Genomic DNA, 12,683 nt, shown 5'->3' on the forward strand with positions numbered 1-12,683 from the left:
GTAATCCAGGTGACCAGCGGGGCCATTGGAATCCCAGCCTCTCAAGCATACTCAGATAATTGCATATTTCAGCATAACATATCAGAATGTTGACTAAATCTAAGGTGCCCACCCAGTAGACAGGGTTTCTAAGACGGCTGAATTTCCAGGCTACTTAATCACTTAAGTATGAGTATGACAAGCAAAATAATGCTAGCCATGCTCAGTAGGGCCACAGAATCCTGCCAAACCACAAAGGTTTTAGTGAATGAGAGCCTTCTGTCCCCTCCGGTCCTCATGGCCGGCAGTGGGGGATGAAGATACAGGAGGAAGCATGCTGCATGATTATTCTCACAGGCTCTGCACTCCAGGTGCTATTTTTTTACATGTCTGTGATGTTAGCCAGCCTTTTTTTCCCCAAGAAGCCTTATACTTGCACTCCGACACACACACACACACACTCGGACACACAGACACACACACTCTCTCTCTCTCTCTCTCTACCTCAGCACTGGATGTATAACCTGCTCTCTGCTCCCAAGAGTAGAAACCCTGATTCCTACCTGAACAGCTTGCAGGCTTTTCCTCTCCAGTCGAAGTGAAAGGGGATCCTCTCAGTCTCATCCGCCCTGCGTTGTCACTGTCACTGCGCTGTGACTGCTTCTCCAGCAGCCCCAAGCTGGCTCTCTGCACCTCCCGGGGACTGCGGCTCTGTGTGGGGAGAGGGGACGGGCCGTGGCATGTACATCAGGTTGCTGGTCCGCCTCCAAACACCGTACTCCAGAGCCGGCTCCCAGTCCTGCAGGGCTGTGTGGGAAGCGGGGAGGCAGGCAGGGGGGTGAGCGTGCAGCCTGTAGGTCTCTCTCCAGCCCCGTTTTGATCGGCAGAGGGGACCTGCCTTTAGACAGCTGCCTGCACTGACCCTGCCCACAGGGATGCACACGGAGTACCCCTAGCCTTGGGCAGCCAACAGCAGGCCCAGGGACACAGAGCTCGTGGCCAGCGGCGAAGGGAGGCAGAGACAGCAGACAGCGGCGGCAGCTCTTCTGGGTGTTATTTTAACGTGGTTTGTCTTGGGGCAAATGGCTGCACTGAATGGACTACTAGCCCGTCTGAGCAGATTCCTGTTTATTTTGAGGCCTCAGTTGGCAGGGAAAAAGCAGGTCATGGCTCAGAGACACTCCTCTGCAATCAGAAGACTGCTGGATGAAAAGGAATCCTTTTCTGTTCTGACTTCTGGCATCTCTGCACAGGGTGTAGATGTCTGCCTGTCTGTCTGTCTGTCTGTCTGTTCCTGTTTTACAAAGCCACTCGAGGCAATGGCCATGCAGTTTAGAGCTGGAGAGGGGCTTCAGAGAGAATATTTCTGCCCTTTCTCACCAGTGGTCAAACCTGTCCCTGCTGAACTAAGCAAATCATCAGGTGGGGTTTCTTCAGTGGCCACGGGCATCATCTTTATGCCCCTGGCCAGGATGGGGTAAGGAAGAGGGAAAGCTGCTTGTACAAATGACTTTTGGCTACAACATGAGGAATGAACCTGGACTGAAAGGCTATGGATCAGGAGGTATCTCTGAAGAGACCAAATGGAAGCATGATTAATAGTTTCCTGTAACTGACAAAGAGTCCTGTTCCTGATGCAGGCATTTGAGCCTGGGAGGTGTCACTGAGAGAGTGTGTGTATGTGCGCACACGCATACAAGCCTGCCCACCTGGTGATTCAGATAGGAGGTACAGGTTGACCTGTTGGAACTAGAAATAATTTGCTGGTTTCTCCCTCCTCTGGGAAGGTGGAGATGGAAAACTGTTCTCTAAAGTCATCAGGGAGCAGCCAGGGAGACTTCATGTGCCTCTGAAGGAAGGAGCTCGGAAAAGCTCACCTCCTGTGACAAAGAATTAGAAGCACAGACAAACATAACTCTGATTATGGTTGAAGCACAGCTCTGCTAAAAGGGACTTGAGAGGTACAGGAATAATTGATTTTTCTAAACTTTATTAACAGGGACCTCAATGAACTGTCAGAGGTCCTTTTGACAAAATTTAAAATTTGCTTTTACAAAAATAGTAATCTTCTTAAGCATCTGCACGATTCCAAAGGACCTTCCAGATCATAGATGAAGATATTTTAGATAGTCATCTTCTTAATATTGGAGAATTGCTTTACTGCTTCCAGGGTGCATGTGAGCTGTTTTTAGCCACATGGAATGATAGGTGGTAAGGCTAGGGAGCACCCTAAGTCTTCCCTGCAAGCTACTGTGATTATGGTGACATTCAAATGTGCCCACGTGTGTGACAACACCTCGAACACCAGTAACGCAAGTGTAAGTCATTATTTTAGTGTTGTTTCTTCATTACATCTAGTCGTCAAATGCTATTAAGGAGAAAAAACCAAAAAACCACACAGCTTCTAGGCAAATATAGGCAAATGCAATCCCTAGCTACTGATATAAACCAATTAATTTACTACTAACAGGTGTTGTTTGGCAGTGCTCCTGTCCAAATACTGGGAAATCATGATTTCTCAGTTCCTTAAAGTACTTAACATAATTCTTCTCAATACTGAGTTTTTAATGTTTTAATTTAACATCTCTCAAGTTCCATATTTGTTTCAATTTCCATGTCAAGTATGTAGATTTATCTTTTTTAAAAATGTATTAAAATATAGTTTATTTATAATATTGTGTTAATTTCTGCTGTAGAGCAAAGGGATTCAGTTTAATATACATATATATACACACATATATATATATTCTTTTTCATATTCCTTTCATTATGGTTTATCATAGGATATTGAATATAGTTACCTGTACCATACAACAGGACTTGTTGTTTATCCATTCTATCTATATATAATAGTTTGTAGCTGCTACAACTCCAACCTCCCACTCCATTCCTCTTCCACCTCCCCTTCCCCATAACAACCACAAACCTGTTCTTTATGTCTGTGAGTCTGTTTCTGTTTCATAGACAGGTTCATTTGTACCATATTTTAGTATATGTGTTGCCGAAGCGAGCACTCATTTGTACCAAATTTTAGATTCCACATATAAGTGGTATATGGTATTTGTCTTTCTCATTCTGATTTATTCTACTTAGAATGATAATTTCTAGTTCCATCCATGTTGCTGCAAACGGCATTATTTCATTCTTTTTTTTGGCTTCATAGTATTCCATTGTGTATATATACCAAACCTAGATTTATCTTTTAAATAGTATATATTCAGATGCTTGGAATCATGAGATATGAAATGTTAATGCTTCCTGGCCCTTCTGTTATTTAGCATGGTAAAGGATGGGAGGTTTCCTAGTTTAAAAGTCTGGCCTCAGAATAGCCTCCTAGCTCTGAGCTCATGGAAATAATAGCTGTCAAAGCCTCTTGTTAAGCATTCACAAGCCACTAGATCCTATAGAGAGTATGTAACAGAAACCATAGCTTCCTTCAAAGCTCTTAGATCACTTTCAAAGCCATTAAAACCATTTAAGGTTGTGAAGTAATTAAAACTTCATATGTGCACTTACTAGCACTACAGAGAGTAGGTCTGAGAAAAGAAGAAAATGACAGATTTGGAGGACCAACAAAAGTCCTAGTAGAAGTCTGGTAGGTTTATCCACAGAGCTATGGCCTTGGCCAGAGTCAGCCATGTCTACAATGTTGTGGCTGGTGCTGGAGGTGAGATTTTTCCTTCCCCGACCTGAGAGACTGACTTACTACCAAGCACTTCATCAGTTGCTATTACAGAAAGTAGTTCTAAACCTCTTATAAGAGCTTTAGAAGGACAGGAAAAGTAAAATGTGACATTTCTATATATTTCTTCTTATTCTGTGTTCAGTGCCTCTGAAAATCAGACATAAAACTATCACTTTTTAACTGCCCCAACATGAAAGAGGAATCAGAGCATGATAGATTCAACAGGACTCCAAATGTCTGCAGGAAATAAATTTTCTTTCTCTCCCAGCATAACACATGAGCCCTGGCTTCTTGTCTTTGAGTCTTGAGGCTGATATTCAATATTTGCTTTAAAGTTTCCCCGTCATTCATCCTGTTTACATAAACAATGCAGTTATATGAAATGCATACCAGACACTACATTTTCTTTCTAATCTCGTTTGACCTTCTTTGGACTCAACAAATCCTAATCAGCTGACAGGAGAAATCAGATGCTGCCTGCCTCTCTCTCCCCCCAGCAAAGTATTTCTTTCTGTTTATGCTCAATCATGCAATTAAATGAAGGGCACGCTGGCCTCCTGGTGAACCAGCTGCCAAGATGACGGAGGGAAGCAATTTGACAAACAGGGCACAGGGAAACACAGCAGACATTCACAGGAAATTGTATTAGTTGCCCAAGGAAACCCAACAGACACAAACATAACCAGAGCTACAGGACAGAAACGGGGTCCAGAGGTTCTCAAGTGAGAAGATGCCTTGCTCAAATCTCACTGTAACCCAAGAGCAGGAACTTGTTCCAGTTTGTCAGCCTGACTCTCAGCGACTACAGAAGAGGATGCTTGGAGAGAGTCACACCCATGAGAAGTAGGCTTTCTTTTTCTGATACTGGTATCCATTGCCTAGTCAATGTTTTCCTCGATCTCAGCTTTTCAACTTTATTTAAAATATTTTATCTTTAAATAAAAGGAATGCTTTGTGCATATATAAAAAATGTACAGTATACAGAGAGGAACAAAATGACTGTCACTAACCCCCTTCTTCCCAAATAATCACTATTCACTTTTTTTCTGGATCCTTTGAGGGGCAAAATTGTCTTTATACACCTAAATGTGTTTGTTTAAAAGCAATTTACTAGGCAGAGTGTCCTGCATTCTTTGTTTTTCACTTAATACCAGATCTTTGCATATAGGTCTGGTCTATCCAGGCGCCAGTATTCCTTGCCTGGCTTGTTGCAGCACCTCCTTGTTGACTTCCCTGCTTCTGCCCTGACCCCCTACAGTTCATTCCAGAGGCATCCTGCTAAAAGGTAAATGGAATTGTGTTTCTATTTGAACAGAACTGCCCAGTGCTTTTCTCTGGCACAACAAAAGCTAAGCTTGCTGTCGTCGTTTGTGTCTTCAGGTCCATCCCTGATGCATTTCTCACTGTGCTCTAGCCTCCCCGCTCCTCATACAAGCCAAGTGTGGTCCTACCTCAGGGCCTTTGCACTTCCTGTTCCCTCCACCTGAAATGTGTGGATTTCTTTTCTGCCCCTTGATTCTTTACATGGCTGGCTCTTCCTTATCATTCTGGTCTTACTTCAGACCTTCCTCCCTGACCACCTGTTCTAAATTAGCTTCTCATAGATCTTTCTTTTTCTTCATAGATCTTATTACTATCTGAGAATTATCATGTTCAGTTATTTGTTGACTTATATGTGTGTCCTCCTGACACACACACTAAAATGTAATGTCCATGAGAAGAGCCAGGGATTTTGTCTTTTCACCCTTATATTTCCAGTACCTAGACCAAGGGTTCTCACATTTGAATGTGCATCACAATCACAGATAACTGGACCTCAACTCCAGAATTTCTCATTCAGAAGGTCTGGAGTGGGCCTGGGAATTTGCATATCTAACAAGTTCCAGGTGATTCTGAGGCTGCTGGTCCACGGGCCAGACTTTGAGAACCACCAGTCTGCACAGTGCCTGGTACACGGTGGGTGTTGTTTATACATTTATTACATGAATACACAAGTCTGCACAGAAAAATCTTCTACTTTCTTTGGAATGGCAGTTTTATTTTCAGTTTATCATTTATTTATATTTATTGGACTATAAACCTCCAATTCTCTGTGACAGGAAGGCTCCAAGTTCTGTCAGCTAAAATAATGTATTAGCTCCATTCATTTGTCAGCAGATGATTAGAAACCTGAAGTGTTACAGGTCCAGGGGAACCAGTGAGAGGCATTCATCGTTCTTTGCCTTAGTAACACCTCAAAGCCAAAGGTGGCGGGATTCTCGCTTGACATGTGAAGAGTACTTTCCCTGTGGGTAAGTACTCAGGCCTCCCCTGTATTTGTTTAACAACTATCCTGTTGACTTGGCTTACTTAGGCCTTGGTGCATTGGAATATATACAACACCCACACACATGCACACACACACATTTTCATATTGAATTTCAGGAAGTTACAAGTTGCCTCAAGTCTGTTTTAATCTAAAATTTAAAAACTTCTTATCTAATCATTGGCTATGTACTTGGCAAAACAAAGACAACCTGGATCCTCAATTTGTTAAATTCCTGATGAATAAAAGTTTATTAAATGTAATCAGACAAACCTTAGAGGACAACATTAGAGAAAAGCATTAGAGGAAATCAGTAAGTAATAAGGTTTTCCATCTTAGGTTGGAGAATGCTTTTTGAAGCATATTTTGAAACCCAGAAACAAAAATAGAGTAGTTAGATTGATTCCATAAAACTTAAAATGATCCTTACAAGAAAGAGGAGAATAAGATCCTTCTAGTCTAAATTCCGGGGAGAAGTCTGTGCATCCTATGTTTTCCATATATATTTTTTCCACTTGAATTGTCTGGAGGACCTATAGCCAAGCTCAGTGGGAGGAGACATAAGCTTATCAGAGCAGACAGGGTAAGACTATGTCCTTCAACAAGGCCATTTTGTCACTTCGTTGATTATTTCATTAGCCATGGTTTGGGTTTTTTTTTTTTTTTTTTTTTGAGAGAGATTTTATTGAGATATCATTCACATATTATGCAGTTCATCCATTTAAAGTGTGCAGTTAAGTGGTTTTAGCATGTTCCCAAAGTGGTGCAACCATCTCCACTGTCTAATTTAGAACACTTTTGTCATCCCCCAAAGAAACCCCATACCCATTAGCAGTCATTCGTCATCCCCTCCCCGCCTCCCGCTGGGCCTACACAACCACCAGTCTACTTTCTGTCTCTATAGATTTTCCTGTTCTGGCCGTTTCATATAAATGGGATCATATAGTATGGGTTTCTTTTCCTTAAAAAGAATAACGTCTTCAAGGCTTATCCTTATTGTAGCTTGATTCATATTTATCAGAATGTCCTTCCTTTTTATTGCTGAGTATTTCATGTGTATGGATATGTCCCATTTTATTCGTTCATCAATTAAAGGATATTTGGCTTGTTTCCTCTGTTTAGATATCATGAGTAATGGTGCTGTGAATGTGTGGGGTCCAGATTTTCATGTGAACATATGTTTTTATTTCTCTTGAGTCTAGCAATGGTTTTTCTCTTAAAGATTTACCCAAAACATTTTACTTAACTTACATAATTCTTTTGGTTTTAGTTTTGTTCTATCATGATCACTTGGGGAAGCAAGAAGGCTTGTATCCTAAGGACTTCAGAACTTCTCTGCCATGAGTTTGGGCCCTCCTTGCTTCTGTGTAATTGGGGATGTGACTTCATCTCACTGAGCCTCACTTGTGAGAAAACCAGCTCTCTGATCCTCTCAGGGATACTGTGAGGATTAATGACATATACCCAGTAGGATTTGCTCTTGAGAAGATACTATCCCACAGGAGTAGGTTCCTGTGCATCAGGGAAACAAGACACCCTCAGGCCAGGCAGGGGCTCCCAGCACCATAGGTGACGGCCTCAGCCAAGAGGCCAGTGGGTGAATGCAGAGGCACAGATGGTATAAAAAAAATACTGTTTACTTGAGATTTGGGTTTCCTCTGCGATCTGAATTTGGTTGCATTCTAAATCCTTCCCACCACCCTCTGCAGGAGGCCCTGGCCTGGTCACCCTGTTCAGAAGGCAGGAGAAAGGTCAGGGCCATGCTCAGTGATGGGCATCCTGGTGAGCAAGCAAATTCTAAAGCCCACCCTCCAGCTAATGTTTTCCCAAAGACCACTCTAATCAGAGACCTCATTTAATCAAAAAGCACATTGCTTTCTGTGGAGTCCCAGAAGTACCTCCTTGTGTAAAATTCCTGTACACTTGACCTTCTTGTTGGCTCTAGGGTTGGGGTATGACCCCTCACCCCTGGATACAGTCTAATAAAGACCCCCGCACCCCCTCCCCTCGGTAGAGGCACTGGGAGCCCAGGTGGCAAGAGAAGAGGCTAAAATATTTGCGCTTCCTCATGGTCTCTGGCCAATCGCCTATATCCTTCACTCTTTAAAATCAGACAGCAGAAAGTGCTATTGATAAACAGGGAATTGATGAGTTTAATAGGAAAGAAGATGGTAGGTTTGCTTGGGTTCTAACTCCCAGGCCACAACTTACTAGCTGTCTGATCTAGGACAAGTGACTAAGTTCTCTGAGACTAAGGTAAATGTTGGGATAGTAGTGGTATTTACTTCACAGGGTCACTGTGGGGAGTTGCTGAGATGATGCCCATAGGGCCTTTAGTCTATATTCAGAGCTCTGTCAATGTTTGTCATAGTTATTATATTACTTGCAAAATAAGAATTAAGGCTCTCAAGTAATATAGCCATCCTCTCTAAGCTATCTAGTGGCAAAGTGACAAAGTGAAAGTCACTCAGTCTTGTCCAACTCTGCAACCCAACGGACTATACAGTTCATGGAATTCTCCAGGCCAGAATACTGGAGTGGGTAGCCTTTCTCTTCTCCAGGGGATCTTCCCATCCTAGGGATTGAACCTAGGTCTCCCACTCTGCAGGTGGATTCTTTACCAACTGAGCTACCAGGGAAGCCCCTGCAAACTATTTAGGGAGGCTGTTTTTATTTATTTTTACTAATTGGAAGCACCTAATATGTGTTAGACACAGCAGGTAGGGCTGGGGATGAAACTTAATTTTCCCCAGGGATATAGAATTCAAGTTGGGAGAGAAACTAAGATACATGCAGCTCTTAAAGAGCAAGTAAACAGTGACGGAATGCTGAGAGTCAGCACTGCCCTGGCTCAGAGAGGAGAGGAGAGGAGCAGAGAAGGTTGGATGGGCCAGACGAGGTATCGGAGGGAAGGCAGTGCAGAGGCCAGCCTTTGAAAGGCAAGATGAGTTCCCGTCAGCAGAGCAGAGGGAGGCAGAAGTGGACAAGGGTAGGTGGGGGGAAGGGGAGACCCATGTGAGCACAGCCAGGTTGAGGCTCCCGTCGGTCTGGGCATGGTGGGTGGTCTGGGGACTGAGCCAGAGACAAGACTTCTGATGTCTTTCCCACTCTCAGGAGTTTCTAGGGATGGTATACCGTAGGATCTTTTAGTCACCTGTTCTACTAATTATCCTTTCTATGAGACTTTCTGTCACTTATATGTTTTTGTGAACTCTTAAGAGGGAGGAAAGAGGAGGGGCTATGTTGGAGGTGTTTTGGCTCTTACTCTGAATGGTCACCATAAAAGCAGTACAAAGTGGTAACTGTTGACCCTAGCCGTCCTGCATCCAGACCCCTTCTTGTCTTTGGGGACCAGCCTTTTGTTGCTTTCAGGTCATTTGGTTTTGGGTGGTGATGACTATACCCCTGTGGTATGGCTAGACACAGTTCCCACATTGGTTCAGTGAAATGAGATCCCAGCTAGAACTCTTGGGAAAGGACAGCACCCATTCTTGTAGGGCAGCTGTACCAGTGGCTGCTGGCAGCCATCCTCTACCATGATGGATGGGTCTTGCTGGAAATGGAATGATCCAAGGATGCAAAGCACGAAATGGAGAGAGAGAGATTCAGGTACCATTGTCTGAACACCTGGATCCCACCAAAGCAAAACCCTGGCTGTTTCAGTTACATGAAGAAAACATTTCCATCCCCTCTCTTTCTTTTTTTTGTGTAAGTCTCTTTAAACTGGATTTTAGCCCGTTGTCACTCAAAGAAGCTTGATTTATTCAAGGATTTATCTTGTTCCCATCAGCATTTTGTTGGCTTACCCTTACCATAGATATTCATAGTCAAGAACTGTGTCAAGGAAGAACAGTATGTACATGCAAGCGATGGAGACATCTCTCTGTACCTCCAAACAGGCCCAGGTACATGTCACGTGCTTGGGAGGCAGAAATATTAGGAAGAGAACACAAGACTCTGGAAAAAATGTCTTTCTTCTTCTTCCCTTGACTCTGTTTACAGAGCAATTCTCCCCCAAACCCTTGCCTTTTTTCCGAAGAAAAGAATTTTGGATCTGTTGAGTGTATTTTGCAGGGTTCCAAGATGTCAGGAGACAGGAGGAGGTGAGGGGAAGGGAAACTCTGCAGATGCTCTTAGATCTCATTTGCGTTCTTCCCTTTTGCCCAATTACAAGGAATCAGCTGGCATCTTTTTTTTTATTTTCTATTTTATGCAGAGCTTTTTAAAAAAACAAACAAACAACTAAGCATTAACATTACTGTAATGGCATTTGTTAATGATTTTCTGGGAAATATCTTCTTGAATCTCAGCAAAAATAAGTCACTTGGTAGCAGCCCTTTCCTGCTTCCCTGCTAAGAATTCAGCTCACCCAGTTCTTTCCGGAATCTAGCTAGTGTCTGAATGAGAGAGGGGAGTACAAGGAATGTTTCAGTCAAGCATCCATCACATAGACTCAAGCCTGCCACCAATTGAGGTCAGGGAGAAGAGGGTGGTGGAGAGCATTCGAGCAGAGCAAAAGCCTGAAATCAAGCAGAAAGTCCACAGTAATCTGAGCCCCTTGGAGAGACAAATGTACTCACCTCTGCTTTGGCTCTGGAGCACTTTCTTTCTGGGGTGCTAGCAGCTGCGGCAGCCTACGGCGTCCACACTGTCCTAGCAGGACTGCAGCAGGCAGGCCTCAGTGGGAGGAAGGGAGTTCCCATCCTCCATCAGAAGGGAGTGGCCTTCACCAAAGGAGGCGATGCCCTTATTCCCCTAGGGTCCAGATGATTGGATCTGCTTGTCCTCCCCTGCTCTCTCTCTGATGTGTATGGAGCTCAGGGGAGCCCCCAGAGGAGGGCTACATGCAGACCACACACCACACTCGCCCTGCTCCAGCTTGTTTCCCCAGCCTTGGGGAGCCTGGGGAGGGAGGCAGCAGAGTGTGTCGTGAAGCCACTCTCTTGGGGCCCCTACTAGAGCAGCTAGTGGACCCACAGAAAGCCCAAGGACGAATACTTGTGTATTTATTTCTCCCCTTCTCATGTGATCTTATTTTTGGACCAAACACAAAAGCTATTTGGGGGCTGGACAGCTGCCAGGTGAAAGGACAGTTATCTCATCCAACTTGTCTCCATGCCTCTCTCTGAACTGTTCCTGTTACCTTTCCCCATGTAAGGCAGAAGGGGGAGGCGGGGCTTGCTCTGAACCTTACTTTAAATATCTGAGCAATTAGTCTAAATTACTAACTTTATTTCAACCAATTCATTCCCACCCTTTAAGGTTTCACAGAGGATCTAGCCAATGAACAAAGTCACTGTTTCTATGTCTGAGGCTACACGTATAGCCATCATCTACACAGTACTGTAGACAGAGACCCTGTTAGCAGCACTGGGTGGGACCTCAGCCCTGGAAGGCACTTGTGAGTGATGTGGAGGAGCAAGACTGTAACTCTGAATCTCTGATTCTGCCTGTTTCCTTTGGCTGCTTCCGCTTCTAACTCCTGGATTTGTAAAACTTACAATATGTAAATAGCTTGCTTTTTTCACTTCTGATTATTCCTCTTCAGACCTGAATGGGAAGCTCTGAAATGCTCATGCCTGACAAAATGCCAGTTCCATATCATCGTCTTCGTCATCACCACAGTTATTTCTTGAGCCCTTGCAAAATGCCGTTCCCACGCTGAGCTCTTTTTTCACATTGTCTCATTTATTCTCACAACAGCTCTGTGGAGAAGGTAATCCTGTTCCCATGTGACAGCCAGAGAAGCAGAGGCCAGGAAGGTGAGCTTGCCAAGAAGAGAGATCTCAGCCACATTGGCCGACTCCAGAGCAGGAGTTTTCAGTCACTTTGCTCCCTGCCTCCTGAATCTATAAATCATTGAAATTTCACTGTTGTTTTCATTTCATAAGAATAACAAAAACCCTTACGTTTGATTCAGATCCATGACTTCACTCCTCAATTTCTTTTCTCAAACTCAGTTCTTGAAGAGGAGAAAGAATAATTTTTACAGTCCCAGGCCCTGATTCGAGGTGCAGGATGGAGAGTCTCGGGCCTCCATTCTCTGTGGAGCCAGTTTCCTATGAATAATTCACTGTGCAAACACAAGACACCAGAAAGGACTGGGCTGGAATGCCCAAGCCGTGGTCCCCACTGCATCCAAGGTGAATTGCCCTTTCGTTCCGTTATGAGAGCCAGGGAGATAGAGCCAAGCACGTTGTACAATACTGCCCTCTGCTGGCCACTGGTATGAATTACCCCCGGGATGGTGGTCTTCAAGACTTTCCAATGGGCACACCCAGGAATATTTCTAGAGAACCAGTTTCCAGCTTCTCAGATTTTATAAGGTATCTTTTCCTAAAACTGGTTAGCCTGAGGACAATGTCTGTGTTCATAATAATCCTATCCTTACTGGAAAGCATACCCCTCACTTTTCACAAATCTTAACTCCGGAGCCATAGCCCCAAATGTGAAAATTTCCAGGTCCAAGTTCCCAGACAGAAAGGTTCCTTTAATAATTTAACTCAACTTCCTACAATAACTGATTAAGGCAATTTTAAATTTCACAGATTTTTCTTTTCCACTCCTTGAATTTGAAGGAGAGTACTGTGAAAGTTGTAGAGGATATTAGAAATAATAACAATAGGTTAATAGGTACATCTAAAGAATTATATCACAGTTTAATTTTTTTAATCCAATATTTATAATATGCTGGAAGTTATTATCTTAATTCCC

The 12,683-nt window shown here is 43.6% G+C and overlaps 2 protein-coding genes across 8 annotated transcripts in view; one reads left to right on the plus strand and one right to left on the minus strand.

The window, feature by feature from the left end:
• The window catches only part of FGF1 (fibroblast growth factor 1), a 112,046-nt gene extending 101,110 nt beyond the window's left edge, over nt 1–10,936 (minus strand). For 3 of the 4 annotated variants that reach the window (XM_065918819.1, XM_065918821.1, XM_065918820.1), the window contains exons 1-2: nt 10,550–10,936; nt 543–786 (exon numbers count right to left, since the gene is read on the minus strand). The gene's annotated coding sequence lies outside the window, so the exon portion shown is untranslated. The remainder of the gene's footprint in view (nt 1–542; nt 787–10,549) is intronic. The other variant, XR_010660914.1, reaches the window with a different exon arrangement.
• Nucleotides 1–12,683, plus strand: part of ARHGAP26 (Rho GTPase activating protein 26) — a 663,940-nt gene that overhangs the window by 111,624 nt on the left and 539,633 nt on the right. The gene's annotated exons all lie outside the window — the stretch shown is intronic.

The sequence above is a fragment of the Muntiacus reevesi genome, chromosome 1, assembly GCF_963930625.1.
Source record: "Muntiacus reevesi chromosome 1, mMunRee1.1, whole genome shotgun sequence".
Classification (NCBI taxonomy): Eukaryota; Metazoa; Chordata; class Mammalia; order Artiodactyla; family Cervidae; genus Muntiacus; species Muntiacus reevesi.